Below are 6,000 nucleotides of genomic sequence, written 5' to 3' on the forward strand. Positions count from 1 at the left end.
CAGAACTTCATGCAATTTCTGAAGTAAGGCAAGCTGCTGCTTTTGCCTGGAACGTCCTCTTCCATCTTAGGCAACTAACGCTAAACCTTTAACTCCGATATCTCTAGGAAGCCTTCCATGCATGCCCCCAACCTGGGTGAGATACCATTTCTGTGATGTGCAGAATTTTTCTTCCCCCTGCCCCCGTTTTTTGTTTTTGTTTTTGTTTGTTTTTTGTTTTGGGACAGGGTCTTACTCTTGCCTAGGCTGGAGTGCAATGGTGCAATCATGAAACACTGTCGCCTCAACTTCCCTGGGTGCTCAGGAGGTCCTCACACCTCGGTCTCCAAGTAGCTGGGACTTCAGGTGTGCGCCATCACACCAGGTTTCTTTTATTATTATTATTATTATTATTTATTTATTTATTTATTTTTGAGACAGATTCTCTTTCCCCCAAGCTGGAGTGCAGTGGCGCGATCTTGGCTCACTGCAACCTCCGCCTCCAAGGCTCAAGCGATTCTCGTGCCTCAGCCTCCCAAGTAGCTGGGACGACAGGCGCGCACCACCATGCCCAGCTATTTTTATTTTATTTTTGTATTTTAGTACAGACGGGGTTTCACCCTGTTGCCCAAGGTGGTTTCGAACTCCTGAACTCAGGCGATCCGCCCACCTCGGCCTCCCAAAGTGCTGGGATTACAGGCATGAGCCACCGCACCCAGTCCCCCGGCTTCTTTTGTATTTCTTTGTTGTAGAGATGTTTCTCCATGCTGTCCAGGCTAGTCTTGAATTCCTGTGCTGAAGCCATTAGATGTGCAGAATTTTCTGTATTTATTGCGGCACTTGACACATCGTATTGTAATGACCTGTTTACTTGTTTGCCCAACAGACCGAATTACCTAAAAGCAGAGACTTTGCTTTGTGTAGCTTCGAACTCCCAAGAACTGGCACTTTAGGCACTGAATACATTGCATGCCTGATGAGTGAATAAATGAACAACAGACAGTATTGCTGCCTTCCACGTCCAGGTTGGTAAAGGCCATTGCAAATGGAATGACCAGAAATGGCTATACTACATATCTGATAATTAATGTGATTTCTTACATTAATTCAATCTTATTTCAATAATTATTGAATAGTGAGAGAATACAATGTGCTGTGTGCAGGGCAAACAATACAAAAAGCACAGCCCTTTCCTACTTTGTTGAACAAATTCACAAGTAATTAAATTACCATGCTTGTTATTAGTGCTATGAAAAAAGGGTTCACAGGGCTGTGAGACTACTTAAAGGGGGCCTAACTTAACTTGAAGGCAGGGACAGGCTTTGCTGAAGAAGTGGCATTTTTGCTAAAGAGAGAAGAGTGGAAAGCACAACTTTGACCTCAGGGTTTTTGACAGGATCACATTCAGCTGCAAGTCACAGAAAACTAAGCAGACTTACCCATCCTGAATTGCCTGATGGCCCAAGGTAACCTCTGACATCACATTCATATGGCAGGAAGAAGAAGGGCAAAGGCAGGATGGTGTGTGCCAGTGATGCTACTCCCTTGTAAAGAGCTTTTTGCGAAGCCTCACCCGACAACCTCACTTTTCAGCTTGTTGGCCGGAACTGAGATGCCATGTAGTCATCGTCAGCTACAGAAGCTGATAAATATAGCAGGTTAGCACTGATTCATTGCTTGACTGATTGTATGCTTCTGCCCTCAAACACAATTGGGGTTCTACTGATAAGAAAGAAGGAGGGAGTGGGTTTTGAGTAGAGTTAGAAATGTATGCCACAGGCGCAAGCCGAGTTCTCATGTTTAGCTTTACCTGGGAACTTTGCTCTTCAGGACAAGTGTGTGTGCGTGTGCATGTATGCATGTGCGTGTGCATGTGTATGAATGCAGGGGTGTCAATGGACCCTTGCTTGGCCTTGAGATAAATTTTAAAATATTTGCGTTTCTGTCATGGGCCAGAAATCTTTCTAGATGCCAGGAGTATAGCAGTAAACAAAACAGAAAAAAGCCCCTCACCCTTGGGGCTTACATGCTAGTGGTGCAGACGGTAATCAAATAAAATACGCAATATGTTAGACGAAGGTAATAGGGAGTGCCCAAGTAGTGATGGTGGAGATAGTGGGTCTCGGTTTTAACTTGGGTGGTCAGAGAAGACCTGTGTTAAGTAGATGGTGGCATCTGAGTAATGAGATGAAGGAAGTGAGTGACAGTCATGGAAATAGCTAGAAAAGAACATCCCAGGCAGAGATGGAACAGTCAGGAGCAACAGGTACAAAGGCTTTGGGTTTCCTTTGTATTCCTGGTGTATGTTTGTTTAATGGATTCTCAATTTTTAAAAACATTATTTCTTCCTGTGGACATGGGTACAGTTTTACTACGTGTAGAAGGGAACCTCTGTAGTGGTACCTAGGGCTTTCCTCCCCCTTTGGAAAAAACAAAGTGCCTGAATGCTCATCTTGATAAATCGTTAAGTGCCTTTTCCCACTTCTCTCCCTCTCCTGGATCCTGTTTCCTTATTTTTGGGGGATTATGTGCTGTAGTAATTATGAAAATAGACTTCAGAGTCTGATAGTTCTCAGCATGAGACCCCTGGCGTTTCTTACCTATGACATGGGACAAATAACTTACCTCTCAGAGCCTGTTTTCTTATGGATGAAGTAGGGATGCTAATAATGCTCCTTCACTATTGCTGTGGGTATTACATGAGATGATGCCTGAGAAAGGCTTACCACAGTGCTGGGTCCCTCTTAAGTGTGTCCTTTGCAAGTAAGTCCACTGAACCCTTCTCCCCCTACCTGTGATCTTCAGCCCTGTGTCACATGGAGTGTCTTGGGGGTAGGTCAAATGCTGATTCTATGAAAAAAGCACCTCTTAACTCCTTACCAGTGTGTGAGAGCTCCATGTCACACTGAAGTTCTTCAATGAAGTCGTATTTCCCAGCCTGTTCCGGCATCCCATCCCAAAGTCTTTTCAGAGGTTGAGATAAGACCTTTGTATTACTTGAGTGACAGACACCAATGATGCTCACATGGAAATCTTGTCATCTTCTGGAACTGTCTACCTGTGGACTCATTATACCCAACCTCTTCCTGTGCCTTTTTGGCCAAAACTGCCTACTCTTCCAGGGAGCCACTCCTTTGCTTCCACTTCTTTTCAGCCTTGTCGTGGATCCTACCTTTTTTTTTTTTTTTTTGAGACAGAGTCTCTCTCTGTTGCCCAGGCCGGAGTGCAGTGGCCGGATCTCGGCTCACTGCAAGCTCCGCCTCCCAGGTTCACACCATTCTCCTGCCTCAGCCTCCCGAGTAGCTGGGACTACAGGCACCTGCCACCATGCCTGGCTAATTTTTTGTAATTTTTAATAGAGACGGGGTTTCACCATGTTAGCCAGGATGGTCTCGATCTCCTGACCTCGTGATCTGCCTCGTGATTACAGGCGTGAGCCACTGCGCCTGGCCTCATGGATCCTACTCTTGATATCACCCACGTTTTCTGTGTCCATTTGCCATACACTGGCTTTCCTTCCTATGTTGACCTACCTCAATCCCACAGCACATCACTGCAATCATCCCAACTTTTCCCACACATCCCTGATTTCCCGCCACAGATGAGTACAGCCAACTCTCTTTTTACCCGTACTCCCCGGTTTTTCCAATAAGATCCCTTTCCTGTTTCCATCAGTGAATATTCAAATCCATATGATCTCTTCACATCGGGTGCTGCACCACCCAATCCTGACTCTCAGTAAGACTGCTCATTTGGTATGAACGTCTTCAAATTCTTGCCCTTAACTTACAAAATTGTGTGTGTGTGTGTGTGTGTGTGTGTATACACATACAGCCAGCCTTTCTTCCTTTCTTCACTATCAGAGGAAAAGTTATTTTTGTAACCAAGAGTCATCCAGACATTCATGTTTTGAATTTTTTGCCCTCCTGCTCTTTCTGGGATTTGATTCATTAATTGTCTCATCTTTACTGTTTCTCTAACATCTCTCTTTCCATGGCTTTTTTTCACATTATGAAATAAGCTCAAATCTTTATCTTAAAAGAAAAAAATTCTTTACTCTCTTGCTTTCATATCTCATCCAAGCATCTAGGAAGATAGCCAATGATTATATATCTAAGTTTTTTTTTTTTTAAGGGAAGTGATGTCAAAGAATCATTAAACTCATTAATGAAAGGGCCAGCAGCATGGTAAAGCTGAATTAAAGAAAACCTAAAGAACTGGGCATATAAAGTCATTGGAATAAGATAGTTTAATTACATACAAAATAAACCATAACCTTATAATATTTTTGTTTGCATCTCTCCAGGGATGAGTTTCATTTTCCTTCCTATTGAACAAGAATAACTTATATTTCTATCAGCTTTCTTTCCAATTAATATCCACCCTTACAAAGTTGAAAAATATCCTAAATAGTAAATAGCAAGTCAAATAAAGGCATACACTCCTAGAGAATCAGAACTCTGGGCAGGCCTACTATGCAATGTTCAACACAACACTAAAAGGACATGTAAAAATCTCTTTTGCTTAATTCCAGGTTTTGAACACTGTTTTTTTTTTAGGAAAATAAAAAGTTTATTTAATCTAGATAAAAGATAGCTATGGAGCTACTCAGTAAAATGTTCAAATGTGTACCAATGTGGACAGGAGAAAGGTGAGTTGCTGCCACTGCTGCTGATTTTGCACGTCAGTTTCCAGGAAGATCTTAGAAGAAAGTACAGGCAACTCTAGGTCAGAGACCACTAAATGGAAATTCTTCCAAAAGATGAAAAGATGACATGAGGTAAGGGAGAAGGATGACCTCATAAGCTTCTTTCCAGTTCAAAATTCTCTGAGATGAAGCAACTTGCAAGTTCTTTTATGACTGAAATGTAGAGTTGAGGAGCCACTCCATGAATCCTAGCAGCCAGCCAAAGTCCACTGCTCAATAAAGGAAATCTGAATTCAGACCAACACAGCCACTTAGAGAAAACCATTTCCCCACCTGACATCCATGTCTGTCCATACTCCAAATTTGGAGGGGGCAGGTGTTAGGCTTCTATGTCAATTTCTTTTTGAAATATATTTTTTATTTCAGTGGGTTTTGGGAGAACAGGTGGTGTTTGGTTACATGGATAAGTTCTTCAGTGGTGATTTCAGAAATTTTGGTGCACCCACCCCCCGAGCCGTGTACACTGTACCCAATTTGCAGTCCTTTATCCTCCTCCACCGCTACACTTCCCTCTGAGTCCCTGTAGTCCATTAAATCATTCTTGTGCCTTTGCATCCTCATGCCTTTGCATCCTCATAGCTTAGCTCCTACTTAAAAGTGAGAACATAGGCTGTTTGGTTTTCCATTCCTAATTACTTCACTTAGAATAATGGTCTCCCTCTCCATCTAGGTTGCTGCAAATGCCATTGTTTCGTTCCTTTTTATGGCTGGTATATATTCCATGGTATATATATACCACATTTTTCTTTATTCACTCATTGTGAGCTGGTTCCATATTTTTGCAGTTGTGAATTGTGCTGCTATAAACGTGTGTGCGTGTGTCTTTTTCATATAATGACTTCTTTTCTTCTAGGTAGACACCCAGTAGTGGGATTGCTGGATCAAATGGTAGTTCTACTTTTAGTTCTTTAAGGAATCTCCACACTGTTTTCCATAATGGTTGTACTAGTTTACATTCCCACCAGCAGTGTAAAAGTGTTCCCTTTTAACCATATCCATGCCAACATATATTATTTTTTTGGTTTTTTAATCATGGCCATTCTTGCATCAGTAAGGTGGTATCACATTGTGATTTTGATTTGCATTTCCCTGATCATTAGTGATGTCAAGCATTTTTTATGTTTGTTGGCCATTTGTATATCTTCTTTTGAGAATTGTCTATTCATGTCCTTAGCCCACTTTTTGATGGGATTATTTTTTTTTCTTGGAGACTTGCTTGAGTTCCTTGTAGATTCTGGATATTAGTCCTTTGTCAGATGCACAATTTGCGAATATTTCCTCCCACTCTGTGGGTTGCCTGTTAACTCTGCTGA

Source organism: Pan paniscus, chromosome 3 (assembly GCF_029289425.2).
Source record: "Pan paniscus chromosome 3, NHGRI_mPanPan1-v2.0_pri, whole genome shotgun sequence".
Lineage (NCBI taxonomy): Eukaryota > Metazoa > Chordata > Mammalia > Primates > Hominidae > Pan > Pan paniscus.